Below are 22,304 nucleotides of genomic sequence, written 5' to 3'. Positions count from 1 at the left end.
GGGTGTGACCCAAAAACCACAAAAAAAAAAATTAAAAAGGGGGGGCAGAGAGATAGCATGGAGGTAAGGCGTTTGCCTTGCATGCATAAAGACGGTGGTTCGAATCCCGGTATACCATATGGTCCCCTGAGCCTGCTAGGAGTGATTTTGAGCATAGAGCCAGGAGGAACCCCTGAGAGCTGCCGGGTGTGACCCAAAAACAAACAAACAAACAAAAATTAAAAAGGGAGTTAGCGAAATGATACACTAACAACTAGCATGACAATGTTAATGAGTGAGAGAAGTAGAATGCTCGAATACAGGCAGGGGGCGTGGGTGGAGGGAGATGGGGGGCATTGGTGGTTGGAATGTCGCACTGGTGAAGGGGTTGTTCTTTTTGTGACTGAAACCCAACTACAGTCATGTTTGTAATCACGGTGTTTAAATAAAGTTATAATTTAAAAAAAAAAGGAAAGTCTAAAGAAATGAAAAGTGTTTGAACTAAAGTTTTCCACACACCACTCTGAATTTCAAAGGTAATACTTAAATTATTATCTTAAAAGAAAATTTAGGGGCCAGAGCGGTGGCACAGCAGTAGGGTGTTTGCCTTGAATGAGGTTGACCTAGAACAGGACCACAGTTCAATTTCCCTGCGTCCCATATGGTCCCCCAAGCCAGGAGTGATTTTTGAGCGCATAGCCAGGAGTAACCCCTGAGCATCACCGGTGTTGCCCAAAAACAAACAAAAAGAAATTAAAAGGGGGGCCAGAGCAATACCACAGCAGGGAAGGCACTTGTCTTGCATTTTGGTTGGTCCAAGTTTGATCCTCAGCATCCCATAAGATCCCCAACCCTGCCAGGAGTAATTTCTGAGTGCCCAGCCAGGATACTCCTACAAGCAGCAACCATGTTTTTTAATTTGACCTTCACTGATGCACTGTGATTTGCAAAGTAACTCCTGAGACCATTTTAGACCAATAAATTTCTAGCACAATTTCCTCCACCGAAGTTTCCACTTGCCTTCCCTCCCAGGCCTGGCATCTTTTTGGTTTTCTTTCAGGAACTGTGGCTTTCAACACTGTCCCTGACAGGGTTTCTTCCCTGACACACTGCCTGCTCTAACCACCTTCTCATCCCCCAGAGAGCTCCCCTTCACCATGATTATAATAATCCCCTTTTCCAACCTATTACCCTCCCCCCCCCCAGGTCTCAAGTCTACTGGAGATGAATTTAATGATTTTCATGTCTATAGTCCATATTTTTTGTTTGTTTGATTTTAGCCACATCCAGCAGTGCTCAAGAGTGACTTCCTTTTTTTTTTTTTTTTTTTTTTTTTTTTTTTTTTTTTTTTTTTGGTTTTTGGGCCACACCCAGTAACGCTCAGGGGTTACTCCTGGCTATGCGCTCAGAAGTCGCTCCTGGCTTGGGGGACCATATGGGACGCCGGGGGATCGAACCGCGGTCCGTCTCCTAGGCTAGCGCAGGTAAGGCAGGCACCTTACCTCCAGCGCCACCGCCCGGCCCCAAGAGTGACTTCCTATTCTGTGTTTAGAAATCACTCCTGGCATGGGGCCGGAGAGATAGCATGGAGGTAGAGCATTTGCCTTGCATGTTGAAGGATGGTGGTTCAAATCCCAGCATCCCATATGGTCCCCTATTCCTGCCAGGGGCGATTTCTGAGCATAGAGCCAGGAATGACCCCCTAAGCACTGCCAGGTGTGACCTAAAAACGAAAGAAAGAAAGAAAGAAAGAAAGAAAGAAAGAAAGAAAGAAAGGAAGGAAGAAAGAAAGGAAGGAAGGAAGGAAGGAAGGAAGGAAGGAAGGAAGGAAGGAAGGAAGGAAGGAAGGAAGGAAGGAAGGAAGGAGGAAGGAAGGAAGGAAGGAAGGAGGGAGGGAGGGAGGGAGGGAGGGAGGGAGGGAGGGAGGGAGGGAGGGAGGGAGGGAGGGAGGGAGGGAGGGGGAGGGAGGGAGGGAGGGAGGAGGAAGGAAGGAAGGAAGGAAGGAAGGAAGGGAGGAAGGGAGGAAGGGAGGAAGGGAGGAAGGGAGTGGGAGGGAGGGAGGAGGGAGGGAGGGAGGGAGGGAGGAAAGGAGGAAGGGAAGGAAGGGGGGAAGGAAGGGAGGAAAGGAAAGGAAAAGAGAAAAGAAAGAGAAAGAAAAGAAAGAAAGAAAGAGAAAAAAAAGAAAAGAAAGAAAGGAAAGAAAGAGAAAGAAAGAAAGAAAGAAAAAAAAAGAAAGAAGAATAAGAAAGAAGAAAGAAAGAAAGAAAGACAAAGAAAAAGAAGAAAGAAAGAAAGAAAAAGAAAGAAAGAAAGAAAAGAAAGAAAAAGAAAGAAAGAAAGAAAAGAAAGAAGAAAAGAAAGAAAAGAAAGAAAGAAGAAAGAAAAGAAAGAAAGAAAGAAAGAAAGAAAGAAAGAAAGAAAGAAAGAAAAAAAAAGAAAAAAAGAGAAGAAAGAAAGAAAGAAAGAAAGAAAGAAAAAAGAAAGAAAGAAAGAAAGAAAGAAAGAAAGAAAGAAAGAAAGAAAGAAAGAAAGAAAGAAAGAAAGAAAGAAAGAAAGAAAGAAGAAAGAAAGAAAGAAAAAGAAAGAAAGAAAGAAAGAAAAGAAAGAAAGAAAGAAAGAAAGAAAGAAAGAAAGAAAGAAAGAAAGAAAGAAAGAAAGAAAAAGAAAGAAAGAAAGAAAGGAAAGGAAAGAAAGAAAGAAAGAAAAGAAAAGAAAGAAAGAAAGAAAAAAGAAGAAAGAAAGAAGAAAAGAAAGAAAGAAAGAAAGAAAGAAAGAAAGAAAGAAAGAAAGAAAGAAAGAAAGAAAGAAAGAAAGAAAGAAAGAAAGAAAGAAAGAAAGAAAGAAAGAAAGAAATCACTCCTGGCAGGCTCAAGCGACCCTATGATGCCAGGGGTCAAACCTAAATTGGCTATGTACAAGGCCCACCCTGCTGTACTATCACTCAGGCCCTCTTTTCTATTTATTATTCCTCTGGAATCATTCTTGTGATGGTTTGGGGAACCTTTGGAGCACTGCCAGATGTGGCCGCAATGTTCCCAGCCTACCCCACCCCTTTACAATAACTATGTGTTCAGAAATTTGGCTATGCTTGGGGCCGGAGCAGTGGCGCAAGTGGTAGGGTGTTTGCCTTCCAGGCACTAATCTAGGACAGACCTAGGTTCGATCCCCCAGAATCCCATATGGTCCCCCAAGTCAGGAGTGATATCTGAGTGCATAGCCAGGAGTAACCCCTAAGCATCACTGGGTGTAACCCAAAAAGAAAAAAAAAAGAAAAGAAAAGAAAAAGAAATTTGACTATACTTGAGGCTCAGGCATGACTTATGATAGAATTCTTTCTGTGTGAGCCGGATGCTGTGAGTTGGATTCCTGGCAAACCCCGTAAGACCAGCCCCTGCAACTCTGTCCCAGGTGAGTCCCAGCACCCCAAGCATGCAGCAACAATCACCGACCCCAAAAAAAAGGCAGAATTATTGGAATTGGGGAGCTGGGTCTGTAGATGGAAACTGATATTCCAAGTTCCGGGCTTTCTCCTCCTGAGTCTTCTCGCATAACCAGAGGGAAAGGGGAAAGGTTTCTGCTCTGCATAACTCGAAATGCAACTCTAGAGAGAGCAGACATGTTTTCCCCTGACCCTGACAGGTGCTATCTTAATTGGGCTATCGCACAAATGCAAATTTGCAAGGAGATCTATCAGAAATGGGAAAAGCCTGGTTAGACAAATGAGGTCAAAGCAATGGAAGCAATGGAAAAGCAAAGAAAGCAGTGAAAGAGGCTTTCTTCTTTCCAAATCCATCCCAAGGAAATTTCTTTCTTTTTCTTAATTTTTCAGGGAGTGAGGCACAGCTGACAGTGCTCAGAGCTGACTCTTTCCTGGCTCTGCACAGGGGATCACTTCTTTTTGGGGTTTTTTGGGGGGCCACACCCGGTGTTGCTCAGGGGTTACTCCCGGCTATCTGCTCAGAAATAGCTCCTGGCAGGCACGGGGGACCATATGGGACACCGGGATTCGAACCAACCACCTTAGGTCCTGGATCGGCTGCTTGCAAGGCAAATGCTGCTGTGCTATCTCTCCGGGCCCCAGGGGATCACTTATAATGAATGAGTTGAGTGAACCCTATGAGATGCCAGGACTGAAACTGAATAGGCCCAGTGCAAGGCAAATGCCCTCACCACTGTCACTCAGTCCCTGGCCCCTGAACTTTTGCATCTAGTATGTGACCAAAGATTTTAAGGATGACTATTATATATTCTCTGTTCCTGTGCAAATATTGTATGTTCTAAAAAAAAATACTATTCTGAGGAGCAAGGAGTGAGTTTATCACTCCTTATGTGAATAAAGTCTTTTTTTTTTTTTTTTTTTTTTTTTTGGTTTTTGGGCCACACCCGGTGACGCTCAGGGGTTACTCCTGGCTATGCGCTCAGAAGTCGCTCCTGGCTTGGGGGACCATATGGGACGCCGGGGGATCGAACCGCGGTCCTTCCTAGGCTAGCGCAGGTAAGGCAGGCACCTTACCTTTAGCGCCACCGCCCGGGCCCGTGAATAAAGTCTTTATCCATTTTGATTTGTGCTTTTCTGTCAGATGACACCCAGCTCCAGAGGCTTTCCCCCTTCTTCCTTTGATATTTTTTTTTATATTCCTTTGATATGTATGGAACACTTCACGAATTTGCATGTCATCCTTGTGCAGGGGCCATGCTAATCTTCTCTGTATCGTTCCAATTTTAGTATATGTGCTGCCAAAGCGAGCACTTCTTTTGATATTCCTTTGATATGTAAAAACTCACCTGGACAGCAGGTGGTCTGTCTCTCCCAACCTTCCCCCCTCCTGGTGAAGAAAGAAGAAAGAGTAGTTTTGGCTTTGGGTGGCAGAGATGCCTTGAGGCTCACACTGACTCCTTCACTCTCTCCTGGCTGGCTTGGTTTATTTTATATATTTGGTGGGGGGGGGGGGTGGGGACCACACCTGTTGGTGCTCAGGGTTTACTCCTGGCTCTGTGCTCAGAAATCGCTCCTGGCAGGCTAGGGAGACCATATGGTATGCCGGGGAATCGAACCCAGGTCTGTCCAGTGTAGTCCACATGCAAGGCAAATGCCCTACTACTGTACTATCACTCTGGCCCCTGATCTGGTTTATTAATTCTTTGTCAGTACCCTGCTTCTTTAAATCCATCTGCCTGGATTTTGGGTGACTTTACAAGGTGGAATTTTATCTTATGTTTTTCTTTTTGGTATTTCGGAAATCACACCCAGTGAGGCTTGGGGCTGATTCCTAGCTCTCTATACAGCAGGAATTACTCCTGGTGGGATTCAAGGGATCTTATGCAGTGCTTGGGAGCTAACTGGGGTCTGCTGTGTGCACAGAAAAATCCTTAGCCCTAAAAAAATCCTTAGCCCTGGGACTACCTCTCTGGTGAAATCAAATGTTTGATTTAATAAGTTATTTTGGGGTTTTGTTTTTGATAGCTGTAGGTAAAAGAAACACTCCCTTCTTTATCTTTCTTCTCCTATTAATTTAGCCTTTCATCATTACCCACTGATGTTCCACTCACCTCCAGGAGCAATGAATCAATTTTCCTTCTAGAAAGAACTTGACTGGGTTGCGAGGTTGACCAGCTGACCTGTGTCTTAATGCTCATCAAAGCCCCTCACAATATCAGGCAGCCAGGAAACTCAGTCCCAAGGCCAGTGAGGAGCCAGAGACTCCCCAAGAGCCAATTGGTGGGATTCATTACTGAGTCTGGCCTTAAACTCAGCCTCTAGTCCAGGGGTCCTCAAACTTTTTAAACAGGGGGCCAGTTCACTGTCCCTCAGACCATTGGAGGGTTTGACTATAGTAAAAACAAAACTTATGAACGAATTCTTATGCACACTGCATAGATCTTATTTTGCAATGAAGAAACAAAACAGATACAAATACAATATGTGGCCCTCGGGCTATAGTTTGAGGACCACTGCTAGTCCAACCTGAAACCCAGTGCTCAGAGAGTCCCTAGGCACAGAATTTGTGACAAAATCTAGCCATCAAGATAGGACACACAAGATCTTTTGTGTGTTTGACCCTGGTTCTATCCCTACTGGCAACCCCTAGTGTTCCTCCTGCTGCAGATGTGTTAGCATTCCTAAGCAAAACCTTAGTGGGTTAATTTCTCACTGGGAATAAGCAGACACACAAGGCAGATGAATATGAAATATGAAAATGAAATAAATGAGACCACACAAAATGAATTGTATGGGGACCCACGTCCAAGGGACGAGAGACAATTTTACTTTTCAGCTGATGACATTTATAAGCACAAACTCTAGTATGCAAGGTGTCCTCAGGGAGAACAAAGAGTAGGAGAGCAGTACAATGGGGAACCAGGCCTAGAATTTACATATCAAGACGACTATCCTATAGGTGAGAAAGACCCCTGCTAGAGGGCTGTAAAACAAAAGCTAGAGATGTTTTTGGTTTAGCAAAAAGCAGGTTTTTCAAGAAACCAGGAGGAGAGAGACAGAGATATTTATGATGTTTATGTAGTTGCCAAAAAATAGATTATAGGGGGGACGGAAATAATTGTTTATCATCATAGAGCTAGACTCAGAAAAACAAGCTGCTGGCGCCATGTTATACGAACTAGCCAGCAGGGAACTTTTGGCGGGTTTTTGGTACTGACATTTCTTTGTCTGTAGGAAAGCTGAGGCTGGATTTCTATAGTGTCCAAATAAAGAGAAAATGTAATGTTACAGCCATGTTGGAATTACCGCCAATAATTCACGCAAAGGGTCAAATGATTGACTTTGCTGAGCGAGCCTTTTGGCAAATAATTCTTTGGGAGGAAGGCACTGCCCCAGGAAGGCAAAAGGCCATGTCTGGTGTGTGTTCCCCTAAGTGGGGGGTAACATCCTCCTCTGGTCCTTCTAGAAGTGGCCCCTGAGCACAGAGCCAGGAGTAATCCCTGAGCAGTGCTGAGTGTTCACAAAAAAACAGAAACCAAGCAAGCAATAAAAAAAATAAAAACATGGAAGCTGTCTCTCAGCCACCTTGAAGGAAGCAAGTTTATAGGTTTGGGGGAGGTGGGGTGTGGCTCTGGCCACACTTAAGAGTGCTCAGGAGCTATTTGTAACTCTGTGCTCAGGAGTAACCCCTAGTGGTGTTTGGGTTACCATATACAGTGCCAGAGTTGAACTGAGGCTGATTACATACAAGGCAAGCACTTAATTTCTGGCTTCTCAAAAATTATTCTTCCTCCTCCTCCTCCTCTTTCTCCTCTTCTTCTTTTCCCCCTCCTCTTCCACTTCTTTTCCTCCACTTCTCCTCCTCCTCCACGTCTCCTCTCCCACTTCTCCTCCTCCTCTTCCATCTCTTCATTCTTCTTTTCCTTCTTCACCTTAATTTTGGTGACATAGTCCCTGGATGGTGCTCAGGGCTGACTCCTAACCCTGCTTAGAGGAGCCTGTGTGGTGCCAGGGATCCCACGTCTGGGCCAACTGCGGGCAAGGCAAGCGCATAGTCTCCTGTCCTATCTCTCCTGCCCATCTTTCCTTTTTTGAACCAGACTGTCTGATTAGGGCAAAGGACTGGGGCGAGAACAGCATGTGCTCCGGTACTTCTGCGTCCTCCAACCTTCCAGCCTCCCTCCGACAGTTTCCACTAGATGATTAACTAGATGATTAACACAAAGGAAGGCCATAAAGCAGGAATCCATCTGCGGGGGCTGGAGGCTGGATGTGTTCTGTGCTGGTTCAACATTGCCAACTCATAAAATAGAGCAATTAGGCAAGGAGGAGCTGGAGGTGTTGGCAGTTCCACCACTGTCTCACCAGCACCCTCTGGCAAATTGCTTTCTTGTTTCATCATCTGTAAAGTTCAGCTGTGGAACCAGAAGTTTCTTGGCCTCTGGAACTCTGGCTATTAAAGGCTTTGAGCTCCCTGTGTAGTTGTTATGTTATGTTATTTTATTTTATTTTATGTTATTCTATTCTATTCTATTGCTCAGGGCTCTGTGCTCAGGGAACACTCCTGGTGGGGCTTGAGGACTCTATGGGATGCTGGGAACCAAACCTGGGTCAGTTAGGTGCAAGGCAGATGCTCTCCCTGCTGTGCTATGCTTTATTTAGACCCTGATTGTGTTGCTTTCATTTGGGCTACATCCCCCAGTGGTCAGAAGTCTGTCCCCCCTGCTCTCAGTCTGTCTTGCTTTAGCTACTCCTGCTTTTGGGGTCCCCTCGTCTCCAGAGAGCTAGGGCTTCCACTACAACAGGCCAGGATTAAAGGCAAGAGCCCAAATCAGCCATGTACTTGGCCATTGACCCTCAAAGGAACCCCCAAGTCAGATTCTGGTTCTGTCCTGTCTCCCTAAAAAAAATCTCTGTGATTCCAGATGGTCCATGGTCTCAGCTCTGCAAAGGCACGTAAGACATTGGCCTTGGGGTCGGAGAGATAGCATGGAGGTAAAGGCGTTTGCCTTTCATGCAAAAGGTCATTGGTTCCAATCCCGGCATCCCATATGGTCCCCCAAGCCTGCCAGGAGCGATTTCTGAACGTGGAGCCAGGAGTAACCCCTAAGCGCTGCCGGGTGTGACCCAAAAAACAAAAACAAAAACAAAAGACATTGGCCTTGCATCAGCCAATCTACTTTTTTCTTGTTTTGTTTCTATTTGGAGGCCACACCCAGTGGTGCTCAGGGATCACTCCTAGCTCTGCACTCAGGGGTCATTTCTGGCAGTACTCAGGGGACCATTTGGGATGTAGGAATTGAACCCATGTCAGCCACATGCAAGGCAAACGCCCTTCCTGTTGTGCTATCATTCCAGCCCTCAACCCACTTAAATTTTTTGGGGGGGTGTGGATTTGTTTTTTTGTTTTTGTTTTTGTTCACATCTAGGGCTTATTTCTGACTCTGACTCAGGAACTACTTCTGGCAGTGCTCTGGGGGAGGGGGGCATATGGGATACAGGGAGTCCAACCTAGGTTGACTACATGCAAGGCCAGCACCCTCCCTCACTCCTGCCATCTTTTTTTTTGTTTTTGTTTTTGGGCCACACCCTGTGACGCTCAGGGGTTACTCCTGGCTATGCACTCAGAAGTTGCTCCTGGCTTCTTGGGGGACCATATGGGATGCCGGGGGATCGAACCTCGGTCCGTCCTAGGCTAGCGCAGGCAAGGCAGGCACCTTACCTCCAGCGCCACCGCCCGGCCCCACTCCTGCCATCTTATTGCTCCAGCCCAACAGTCTGTTGATTCCTGTCACTCCACTGAATCCTCGGAGCCCCACCAAGAGCACAGAGTCAGGAGTCAACCCTGAGCACTGATGGATGAGGCACTCCCCCAAACAAAAACTACAAATACCCCAAAGTCTCAGCTCAAGAAGGTACATTGTACATTGGAGGGTAGCAGAGGGTCCGAACTGGTCACCCCTGAGCTTAAAGACAGAATGGGAGAAGGTGGGTTGGGGGAGCCCCCCCCCCCCAAGAATGGAGGTCAGGACAGAATCCTGGAAGTAACAGGGACAGAGTCAGGAGTACCGTGGGCGAAGGAGGGCACAGAGGGAAGTGGCCCATGGGGGCTGGAGCTGGTTGCCATGAGCTGGTAATGCCAGCTGTGGGGCGGTGGCACTGTCCAGGACTCAGGGGTCCTCAAACTTTTTAAACAGGGGGCCAGTTCACTGTCCCTCAGACCATTGGAGGGTCTGACTATAGTAAAAACAAAACTTATGAACGAATTCTTATGCACACTGCATATATCTTATTTTGCAATGAAGAAACAAAACAGATACAAATACAATATGTGGCCCGCGGGCCATAGTTTGAGGACTACTGGTCCAGGTGAATGGGCTGCCCACATCCAGGGCTGTCAGCACATAGCTGCAACTTCTGCCCTAGAAAAACCCTGCCCTGCTCCACCTGTCCTGCCCCGAATGCGGGAAGCATCCTTCAGACACCACCAGTCACTGCGTCACAGATGGAGACCCGGACACACCCACGACTGCACACCCGGCTCTGCAACTGCGCCCCACAACTTTGAGGAAACCCGGGTTCCTGTAGATCCGTTCCTGCAGCTCAGGGTCACCTGAAATATCTAGCTTTGAATTTAAAAAAATTTTTTTTCTTATCTAGTTGGCTTTTGTTTGCTTGTTTCTTTGTCTTGGTTTTTACTTTGGGGGCCCCACCTAGCAGTGCTCAGGGGTGATTCCTGGTTCTGAGCTCAGGAATCAATCCTGGTAGGCTCGAGGGATCTTAAGGGATGCCTGGGATCGAACCGGGTTGGTCGGGTGCAGGGCAAATACCCTCTCTGCTGTGCTATGGCTCGGACCACACAACTGTGTTATTTTTATTTTTCAGTTACAAAGTTGTTTATGATTGAGTTTCAGACATATTATTGCCCAAAACCTTTCACCGAGGCACTTTTCTGCCATCAATATCTCCAGTTTCCCTCCCACCTTCCCCCTGCCCTTTCCCATGCCTGCCTCTGGGACAGACATTTCTCTCTCTCTCTCTCTCTCTCTCTCTCTCTCTCTCTCTCTCTCTCTCTCTCTCTCTCTCTCTATCTCTCTCTCTCTCTGTCTCTGTCTCTCTCTCTCTGCCTCTCTCTGACTCTCTCTTTCTCTGTTTCTTTCTCTCTCTCTGCCTCTCTCTGCCTCTCTTTTTCTCTGTTTCTTTCTCTCTCTTTCTCTCTCTCTCTCTCTCTCTCTCTCTCTCTCTCTCTCTCTCTCTCTCTCTCTCTCTCTCTCTCCACCACTCTACCCCCTCTTCCCCTTTTCTCCTTTTAAGACACTGTGGTTTGCAATACTTTAGCTGTGCAGAGCTAGGAAGAACAGGGATGTCTCCAGACCAAAGCAAAGGCAGGAGACTGAAGGGGAGGCCTAGGGAAATGTTGGACGGCAGGGCCAGAGGACAGTCCAGCAGGGAGGGCACTGGTTTGGCACGCAGTTGGCTAGGAGTTGATCTCCCATACCCCTCATGGGTCCCTTGTGGCATGCAGTCAGCCTCAATTCAAGCCGGCATATATTTGGTGCCCTGAGTACTACCAGGGGTTACTCCTGAGCCCAGAGCTGCAAATAGCTCTTGAGCACTGTTAAATATAGCCAAACTCCCCTCACCATCACCACCCCAAACCAGACAAAACTATAAACTGGCAGGACAAGAGCGATAGCACAGCAGAGAGGACATTAGCCTTGCAAGAGGTCAACCAAGGTTATATCCCAGGCATCCCATGAATGATCCCTGAGCAGTGTCAGGAGTAACCCTGAGCATTTTCAGGTGTGCACCCCCCAAAAAAAACCCACAGACATATTCACACAAAAGTACATAAACACCCAGGTGGTGTCCTTGGAGGTGTTACTGTGGGAGCTTCTAGGGATTCCTACACTCACCTGTGCCCAAGGCATGCCCTCAGCTTGCATCCATAGATACCTGATATTTGGACATTGGGACTTGGGGGCTGACAGAGGCTGGCTGGTATTTGAAGGTGCTTCCTGCAGATTCTTGCTAACCAGTTCAAGTAGCTTCTGAGTTACTTGACATTCCTGTCCCCAGCCTGTCTGGGGCCAAGGCTGTGTCGTGGCTTTCTGTAAGCTGAGTATATTGGCTTCATTTCATCGCTGGTGCTTAAGCAATAGGAAGATAAGGATGGCATTTACCTTGCATGTGACCAGCCCAGGTTCAAGGTACCCAATAGAGTCACTGGACTGTCTTCTTAGAGCTAATCCCTTAAACACATGCCCTGAGATGTGTCAGCAGGTGTGACCTAAAAACACACACACACAGGGACTGGAGAGATAGCATGGAGGTAGGGTGTTTGCCTTATATGCAGAAGGATGGTGGTTCGAATTCCGGCATCCAATATGGTCCCCTGTGCCTGCCAGGGGCAATTTCTGAGTGTAGAGCCAGGAGTAACCCCTGAGCACTGCTGGGTGCGACCCAAAAACCAAAACATACACACACACACAAGCACAAACACAAAAATAAGAAAAGCTAAGGGGAAAAAAATACTAGCAGGGGCTGGAGATAGAACAGCGAGTAGGGGATTTGTCTTGAACCCTGCTGACCCAGGTTTGATTCCTGGCCTCCCATAGGGTCCCCCGAGCCACCAGGAGTGATTTCTGAGTGCAGAGCCAGGAATAACCCCTGAGTGCAGTCAAGTGTGGTCAAAGAAAAAACCTAGCAGAGAGAATTTTCAACAATGCATTAAAAGGATTCAATATCCTGATTTTGTGGGCTTTATTCCAGGATACAAGAGTGTTTTGGAGACATAGATCAATAAGAGTGTGGTATCCCAAGTTAGAAAATGAAAGAACAAAAAAAACCATCTTGTATCATTAGAGACAGAAAGAGTATTTTTCCAAGATTCTGCCTCATCAAAGAGAAAAGCTCTTAATAAAATGGGAATAAAGGGGTTGGAGTGATAGCACAGCAGGTAGAGTATTTGCTTTGCAGGTTCAATTCCCAGCATCTCACAAGGTCTCCTAAGCACTGGCAGGAGTACAAAGCCTGGTATCAGCCCTGAGCATCTCCAGGTGTGGCCCCAAAACCAAAACAAAACAAAAAAGATGGGGCCGGTGAGGTGGCGCTAGAGGTAAGGTGTCTGCCTTGCAAGCGCTAGCCAAGGAAGGACTGCGGTTCGATCCCCTGGCATCCCATATGGTTCATCCCTCCCAAGCCAGGGGCAATTTCTGAGCACTTAGCCAGGAGTAATCACTGAGCAAAAACCAAAAAAAAAAAAAAATTCCAGATTAATGATGAAGTCCACTGTTATTTGCAGATTACATGACAATATACATAGAAAATTCCAAAAGTTCCACTAAACACTATTAGGAATAATAAATGAACACAGTTAAGTGGCAGGTTCTGAAATCCAAACACAACAATCTGTTGCAAGAGTTGCAGAGCTCAATGCGGAACTGAGATTTGTAGGGGGAACACACCCAGTAGTGCTCAGGAACTACTCTGGGCTTGGGACTCGGGACTTGGGACTCACTCCTGATGGTATTCAGGGCACTCTGCTGGGTGTCAGGGATCAAACTTGAATTGGGTGAATGCCAGTCCAGAGCCCTCCTTGCTGACCAATCACTCAGACCCCAAACTTCAGGACTAGGGAAGGGTTCTATTTTTTTTTCAAACTTCCCCCTAAAGTTTTGGTTCTATCTTTTGGAATGTCACTGTATCTGCCTATCACCTTTCATCAAGCAATTGTTTGGATAAGATTAAGTCTCTAATGTAAATAGGAACTATTTTTTTCCATCTCTTGTTCTATGTCACTGAACCGTGTCTTATAACTTCCATTGTACCGCTCTTTCACCTTTGTTCAATTCATTGTCGGATTGTTCGATTTCATCCTATTTGAAGGGAAGGCAAACAAGTTTATTACCTTAATTTCTTTCTTTTTTGAGAGGGGTTGGACCTCACTGGAGGCACTCAGGGGTTACCTGGCTATGTGCTCAGAAATTGCTCCTGGTAGGCAAGGGGGATCATATGAGATCCCAGGGATCAAACCCGAGTCAGTCCTGGATCGGCCACATGCAAGGCAAATGCCCTGCCACTGTGCCATCATTCAGGCCCCCAATTTTTTCTTTCTTTCTTTTTCTTTTTTTTTTTTTTTTGAGCCACACTCTGTGGTGCTCATTAATCACTCCTGACAAATTTGGGGGACCCTTTGGGAACCCCAGGATCAAAACCAGGTAGGTCCTGTGCAAAGCAAAAGCTCTCCCTGTTATGCTATCACTCCAACCCCTATTACCTTTGCTTCATTGTGTGTTTGTTTGTTTTTGTTTAGGGAACACCCCTAGGTGTGTGCTCAGAACTTACTACTGACTGTACTCAAAGATCACTTCAAGTGAACTTGGGGACCAAATAGGGTGCTGGGATTTGAACTGAAGTCAGCCATGTGCCAGGCAAGCATCTTAACCATAGGTTTCAAACCTAGAACCATCCTTCCATTCAGCCACTAGGCTACTTTGGGGTACTATTTGAAGAACAGCAAATCATTATCTCTAAGCGGTACATGTACCCTAAAGTCAATTGCAGCATTGTTTATAGTAACTGAGATAAGGAAGTAACTTAAATACCTATGATGTGATTTGATGATTAGGTACAGAAAATATGAAGTGTGGAACTGGAGCAATAGCATAGCGGGGAGGACCTTGCTTTGCACAGAGTCAACCTGGGTTCAATTCCTGGCACTTGACAAAGGTCTCCTGAACCCTGCCAGGAGTGATCCCTGAGCTCAGAGCCAGGAGTATACCCAGTGCACTGCCCGATGTGGTCCCTCCCACAGAAGGTATGTGTGTGTCTGTGTGTGTGCCCAGACATGACATATATGCCATAATTCATCACAGAATCACATGCCATGGTTTTTGGCTGACAAATTGATGTATGATTTTCCATTGTTGTCTATAGGCAGCTGTTATTATATTTAAATAATACAGGCTGAAGAAGAATCCTGAGGGCAGCAAAAACCAACTCAGGAAATTATCCACACAAGGTTGAAGAGAATAAAACAGGTTCAGGAAACTTCCACCTCAAGCTTTCCTCTCACTATCAAAAGATACCAGCAGGCAGATAGGCTAGCTGTGGAAGCAAAATTGCAAGTAGCTTCCCCTGTGACCCAAAGTCTTTATTGGGAAAAGAAAGACCACCCCCTTCAGTGGATAACAGGTAGAGGTAGGGGACGAATTCAGAGATACTTCCAATTTATGAGTGACAAGCATAAGCAAAGAATAATTATCTTGAATAGAGTGAAAACCGGTTTTCCAACAACAGACATCTATCGAACTACCTATTTATATATCCATCCATCTATCTATCCATTCATCTATCATCTACCACCTATATATCTATCCATTTATCCATCCATCTACCCATTCATCTATCTATTAATTTATCTACCTACCTATCTATTCATCTATTTATCCATTCATCTAACTACCTATCTATCCATCATTCATCCATCCATCTATATATCTACCCATATGTCTATCATCCATCTACCTATCCATCATCTATATATCCATCTATCTACCTGTACACCCATCCATCTATTCATCCATCTGTTCATCCACCTATACATCCATCTATCCATCCATCTATTTATTTATCTACCTATCCATCCATCCATGCATTCATCCATCCATTCATCTATTCATCTATCTACCTATCTATCATTTTTTGCTGCATTTAAGGAAGTTAACCACACCACTCCTATTTCTGAACTCAAGAATCTTTCCTGGAGTGGTTCAGGAGACCCAGCATGGCATTGGAGAGTCAATCCTGAGCTGGCCACAGGCAAGGCAAGAGCTCTATCCATTGTCCTAGCTCTCTAGCCCCCTGCATAGTTGAGAAGTTTTGTTTTGTTTTTTTGTTTGTTTGTTTGGTTGGTTTTTTTTTTGTTTGTTTCTGGGCCACACCCGGTGGTGCTCAGGGGTTACTCCTGGCTGTCTTCTCAGAAATAGCTCCTGGCAGACACGGGGGACCATATGGGACACCAGGATTCGAACCAACCACCTTTGGTCCTGGATCAGCTGCTTGCAAGGCAAACGCCGCTGTGCTAGCTCTCCGGGCCCATAGTTGAGAAGTTTTTTTTACTGTTTGCTTCTTGATTTTTTGCAAAGGGTAAAAATGACATCAAGTCTGTAAGAGTCACACAATCAACTGTGGCCATGGTAAGATAAAAGCAGCTTTTGGCTGGCAGCAAATTGAACTCAAATGAAAGAAACTGGGAGTAGGGAGTGAGTAAAGGGTGGGGAAGAGAGGAGGGTAAAAAACAAAGCTGGATTTCTGCTCTCTGGGATGGGAGGAGGCAACAGGGAAACTCAAAATTAAGTTGGGGAGGCCAGAGCCATAGCAAAGTGGGGAAGATGTTTGCCTTGCATGCAGCAGACCTGGGTTTGATTCCCAGCATCCCATATGATCCCCTGAGCTTGCCAGGAGTTCGTGTGGTCCCGAAACAAAAACAAACAAACAAACAAAATCAACCAGTGAGGTTGAGCAATAGAACGGGGCATAGGACTTGTATGCATTGACTCCAGCACCCCACAGGGTCCCTTGAGCACCACTGAGAGTGATTCAGGAGTGCAGAGCCAGGAGTAATCCCTGAGTACCACCAGGTTTTGCCACCCTCAAACTAAATCAACCAAAACAGTATGACAACCAGATTTAGGCCAGAAATATTCCTTTTATGGTTCAATCAAAAAAATAATCTTAAAGGGCTGGGGCAGTGGCGCTACAGCTAAGGTGTCTGCCTTGCCAGCGCTAGCCTAGGACGGACTTCGGTTGGATCCCCCGGCGTCCCACATGGTCCCCCAAGCCAGGAGTGACTTCTGAGTGCATAGCTAGGACTAATCCCTGAGCGTCACCAGGTGTGGCCCCAAAAAACAAAACAAAACAAAAATAATCTTAAAACCATTAAAAGGGGCCAGAGTGAACCTGAGAGCTATAACAGCAGTAGGCTGTTTGCCTTACAAGCAGCCAACCAAGGACCAACATTGGTTTGAATTCCAACATCCCATATGGTCCTGCCAGGAGCAATTTCTGAGCACAGAGCCAGACATAACCCCTGAGCACCACCAAGTGTGACCCAAAAACCAAAAAAATGGGGGGAGCCAGAGTGATAGCACAGTGTGTAGGACATTTGTCTTGTACATGGCCAACCTAGGTTTGATCCCTAGCATCCGAAATAGTCCATAAAGCTAGGCAGGAGTGATTTCTGAGCTCAGAACCAAGATTAACCCCTGAGTGCCACTGGGTATGGACCCAAAATCAATAAAACAAATGAACAGGGCCGGTGCAGTGGCGCTAGAGGTAAGGTGTCTGCCTTGCAAGCGCTAGCCTAAGACGGACCGCTGTTCCCAACGTCCCATATGGTCCCCCAAGCCAGGGGCGATTTCTGAGTGCATAGCCAGAAGTAACCCCTGAAGGTCAAACGGGTGTGGCCGCCCAAAAAATGAACAAGCAAAAAACCATTAACGTTTGTAGTGTACCTGAGACCCACCCATTTCTGGGAGGGGTCTTGGGAACTGAATATTAGGTGTAACCTTACCTGCAAGACCCTCCCATTCCTGGGAGGGGTCTGGGAAAAGTTAGATAAGGCTGTGAGCGAGGGAATTCGGCCCTTTTGGCCGTTTCCTTTGGCCCTGAAGATGGCTGAAGTGAGTTAAGACGCAGGGCTAGCCAAGAATGGCTGAATGCTTGAAAGGTTATGAGTAGGCCACACACATGTGGTGGATAGGGCATGAATAAAGTTGTTGCTTCCTGACGCCTGCCTGTGAGTGAGTGATTACACCGATTACCTGGGCCTGGAACCCGCTGGCTAAATGGGGATGCGGAGCCACGTGGCCTGGGATGGCAGAAAGAAATCCATCGCCATCCACCGCCATCCAGCCCCATCCTTAATGATGTAATGCAAGAAACGTTTGGGCTGAAAAGTAGCATATTGGGGAGAGCACTTGCCTTGTACTTGCCCAATTCAGGTTCAATTCCTGGCAGCCCTTAGGATCCCCTAAGCACCACCAGGAATAATTCCTGAGTAGAGAGCACTGTTGGATGTGACTCACCAAAAAAAAAAAAAAAAAAAACACAACAAAAAAGACCATTAATGTTTTAGCCAAAGTCTACTATCTATACTATTTTGATATATATCCTATTTATCATATATAATATTTATATTTATCATATATATTTTTCTAAATATTTTATCATGCTCAGCAATGCTCAGGAGTTACTCCTGGATCTGTGCTCAGGAATCACTCCTAGCAGGTTCAGGGGACCCTATGGAATGTCTGAGATCAAACCCACTATCTTGATACTTAATACTTGATACTTAATATTAATGAATCTAGACACAGTCTGCACATATAGAATATGCAATGTCTCTGCTATGCCCCATCATGTCATCCTTGTGATATTTTTGTAGGGATGTTGCATTGCTTTGGGCCATGTTAGGGGACCTTGTGGTGCCGGGAATGAAACCTAGTGGTCCTGCCTACAGTAACCTTTGCTCTGCCCTTTGAGATGTCATAGGCAGAGAGTAGCACCCCTCACAGCTGTCCTGTGCTCCCAGTCGGCCACAGTGAAACCCCACAGTGTAGCAGGTAACACCCTTTGGAAGTCTGCAACTGTTCTTTGCACTATAACAAAATCACCTTAGCACAGTTTCAAACTACAACTCTGCCTTGATGATGCTGTTTCTTCTAGAAGGATGTCATGTCAAGCCATGGAGTTCTGAGGCAGCTCAAGCTTAGTCCATGTGCCCAGTGTGCCTGAGGGCCTGAATTGGGTCCCGTGGGTACCAGGAGGTCCTTAGAGCCTGGCCAGATGAAAGCCTCATGTGCTGCTGAGTCTGAACGTCAGTCACATCACCAATCCGAGCACTGGGTTCTCAACCCTGTGTCATTGGGTTGAGCATTGCAGTGAGAAGCTTAATGAATAATAGCAATAATAAGATAATAATAGTAGTACTAGTAATACCAACAACAATGTAGTGGCTAATGCAGGGGTGGCAAACAAGTTCGACACAAAGAGCCAAACTTTTAAACTGTTGAGAGTCAGAGAGCCACACCAAGCAGTGACCTGCCAAAACAGACAAACACTCACACAAAAGCATCTAATTTTAACAATAATATATAAAACACATACTGCATTTTGCCATTTTGAGTGAGGGTCAAAATCCTGCAGTGATGGTGAGGGTATGCTGCATCCTCCACACTAAGAACTCATGGCAAGATGTGACACAACATGTAACATGCAAGTCCCCCTGCTCACTGGCCCATGCAGTTGTTTCCAAGGGATGGGAGATAGGATGACGCAGCCTAGGGGCAGGAGGGACTCGCACTCGGAGATCTCTCCTCAAAGGTCCCGCCTCAGAAGCAGCAGAACAAAATCCAAACTTGGCCAAGAGCCACAGGATACAAAATAATAATAAGAGGCAAAGAGTCGCATTTATTTTGGCCGGGAGCTGCATGCGGCTCGAGAGACACGTGTTCGCCACCCCTGGGCTAATGTAATGGTACAAGGGTAGGCCACTTGCCTTGTAATAGCAGACCCGGGGAAAAAATGTTTTTTGGTTTGGGGGCCATGCCTGATGCTGCTCAGAGGATACTCCTGACTTCTGTGCTCAGGAATTACTCTGGTAGTACTCGGAGGACACTATGGAGTGCCAGAGCTCAAGTCCAGGTCAACCATATTCAAGGCAGGCACTCTATCTGCTGTACTATTTCTGGACCCCTTACAATCATTTAAGTCTTTGCTAGCTAGTATATGTGATTGTGTGTGCATGTATATGAAACCCAGTGGCATTCAGTCTTTCTTTTGTCTCTACACTCAGGGATCCCTCCTAAAAGGGCTAAGAGGTGACACCCTACAGGATGTCAGGGTTCAAACCTGTGTCAACAGCACGCATAGCAAATGTCTTCCCTGCTGTACTATCATCTCTAGTCCCTGGATGTGGTGTTTTGTTTGTTTGTTTGTTTTCTTTGGATGTGATTTTTTTTTTTATGGGACAAGCCTTAGGGAATACAGGAAATGCTTATCAAGTCTCTATTATCATAGGTTTATTTTTGCATCTGATACCTGAAGAATGCAAAGAGCAAAGAATGGAGGCAGGAAGATATCCAAACTACGACATTCGGGTAAGTGAGATGCATGCGTGGGAATAAGAAAGAATATCTCGCAGAGTCTCACAGAGACAGAGACACACAGACCAGATCCAGGGTAGTTCAAAGGATGAAAAGACTTAAGCCAGGGCCGAGGCGGTTAGTGGCCTCCAGGGGTCGCACTTCCTAGCAAAGGGGCCTACACATCTTTGATGGCGGTGCAGGTCTTCTGTCCACCAGCAGGGGGCGGTGCAGCCAGAAATCACTTTTAGCCTGGGGATCATAGAGAACAAAGCAGCAGCTCAGGTCACAGAACAGCCAGGTTCATACCTAGAAGCTGGAGCAGCGGCCTGTGGGATGAAATCTGGACATCTGCTTGCAATGCAGGTGCTCTGAACAAGAATAGCTCAAACACTTCCTCCTTGCAAGCCCATTTTGCTGCCCAAAAGGAAGTGCAATTTGGGGGTTATTTGGGGGGGTCACACCTGGTGGTGCTCAGGGCTTATTCATGGCAAGTAACCCCCCTGCTTTACTATAGTTCAGCACCCAAGTGCAATTTTTTTGTTGTTGTTGTTGTTGACCGTCCACACTCAGCACCCAAGTGCAATTTTGTTGTTGTTGTTGACCGCCCACACTCAGAACCCCGTGAGATGGGGAGGTGACCTGTAGTTTAAGAAGCTGGTTCTGGGGGAGTTGAAGTGATAGCACACAGATGATCCAGGCTCAATACCTGGCATTACATATGTTCACCAGAGCTCAACTGGAGTCATTCCTGAGCACAGAGCCAAGAGTAACCCCTGAGCACTGCCAGGTGTGGCCCCCAAAACAAAACAAAACAAAAAGAAGCAGGTTCTAAACCATGAAGCTGTTTCTTGGGATCCCTGATCCCAGATTTCTAAAACCATAACCCCCAACCCTTACATTTGATCTCTAACTTGATACTCATCTGTTTTCATTCACTGAGGCATGGAGAAAAATCTGATAGGAAATGCTGGCGGGGAATTTGAAGGAAGGGCCAAAGCTGAGAAAAAAATCAGAGAACTAATCATTTTGTGCTCTGGATAACTTTGGAAATAGTTGTCTACACAGCTTCTCCACACCAGCACTGTCAGGAAAAAAGGATTAGCCCGGCCCATTATGTACTAATCTGAACCGCATCATTAAAAAGAATCCGAAGAAATCAGAACAATTTAATTGGCGGACACCCCATGGGATTTCGCATACCCTAGTTTCAACATGTCATTGAGCATTTTGAGAAGCGTGAAAGTGCTGTGTCATTTTCCTGGTCACTGATGACGCCTTTGGAATCTAGGGTGTGGTTCATACTAACATCTCCATGGGGCTGAGCCCAAGTTCCAAGCCTTCAACTGCTCCTTAGGGTCAATTAGACCCACAGCGCAGAGCCCAAGGAAGGCAAAAGTGGTACCCTCCTAGCAGCAGGCACGATTATTGTATGTTTAGGGCTGTTTGAGCACCAACATATACATACATATAGGGACCAGGTGGCCCTAGGACATTCTCAGTAATTTTTTTTCTCTTTCTCTTTCTTTCTTTCTTTCTTTCTTTCTTTCTTTCCTTCTTTCCTTCTTTCTTTCTTTCTTATGCTTCACCTGGACATTTCAGGGGTTATTCCTGATTCTCTATCTTGCAGTATACATGGCACCAGGGACTTAACTGGGACTGGCCATGTGCAAGGCAAACATCTAATTCCTATGATGTCACCCCAGACCTCAAGGTCCTGCTCAAACCAAGTCCTGTGCACAGGCAACTTGCCCTGCTGCTCTCCAGTTGTTTTCTTTCATTTTTTTTCTTTTCTTTTCCTTTCTTCCTTTTTTGGTTCTTCTTTCCCTCTTTTCTTCCTTTCCACTTTTTTTTGTTTGTTTTTGAGGGGCCACATCTGGTGGCACTCATGGGGTTACTTCTGGCTCTGCACTCAAAAATTACTGTAGGCTCAGAGGACCCTATGAGATACTGGGGATCAAACCCGGGTCGGCTGCATGCAAGGCAAATGCCCTATCTGCTGTGCTATCACTCTGGCCTCCCTTCCATTATTCCCTCCATCCTTCCTGCCTTCCTTTCTTTATTCCTTTCTTTCTTCCAGACTCCTGTCTTCTTTCTCTATTTCCTTCCTTCTTTCTTCCATTCTTCCTTTCTTCCTTCCTCTCTTTCTTTCTTTCTTTCTTTCTTTCTTTCTTTCTTCCTTTCTTTCTTTCTTTCTTTCTTTCCTCTATTCCTTCTTCATTTTCTACTTCCTTTCCTTCCTAATAGCATCCCTCTTTTAAAACATTTTAGGGGTCACATCCAAAGTTCTTAGGAACTATCCCTAGCTCTGGGTTTGGGGGACCCTGTAGTACTGGGAATTGAACCCAAGCCTCCTGCATGCAAAGTTTTCAGTTAGTTCAATTACATCTCTGGTCTTCCGGTCTTCCTTCCATCCTATCTTTCTTCCTTCTTTCCTTCTTTCTCCTTCCTTCCTTCACCCTTCCTTTCCTCATTCCTACCACCCTTCTTTCCCTCATTTTCCCTTCTTTTTTTTTTCCTTCCCACCCTGCTGGTGTCCAGAAAGATAGGGTCTCCTCCACACCCTCACAGAATATTTGTCTTAGCATATCAGGAACAATAAGAAGTTGATGAAGAGCTAGTGCAACAAGTGGGGTGCTTGTTTTGCAAATAACTGACCTGGGTTCAATCCCCAGTACCCCAGATGGTCCCATGAGCCCTGCCAGAAGTGAGCCTTAAGCTCAGAGCCAGCCCTGAGC

General features: G+C 46.0%; 1 non-coding gene across 1 annotated transcript; it reads right to left on the bottom strand.

The window, feature by feature from the left end:
* Window positions 1–4,622: 4,622 nt before the first annotated feature.
* LOC126031588 (U6 spliceosomal RNA) lies at window positions 4,623–4,729 on the bottom strand. Its single transcript, XR_007503421.1, has one exon. It is a non-coding gene; the product is annotated as a U6 spliceosomal RNA (small nuclear RNA).
* Between the last annotated feature and the right edge of the window lie 17,575 nt (window positions 4,730–22,304).

This window comes from Suncus etruscus, chromosome 15 (assembly GCF_024139225.1).
Source record: "Suncus etruscus isolate mSunEtr1 chromosome 15, mSunEtr1.pri.cur, whole genome shotgun sequence".
Classification (NCBI taxonomy): Eukaryota; Metazoa; Chordata; class Mammalia; order Eulipotyphla; family Soricidae; genus Suncus; species Suncus etruscus.
This window is presented reverse-complemented; position numbering and strand designations above follow the sequence as displayed.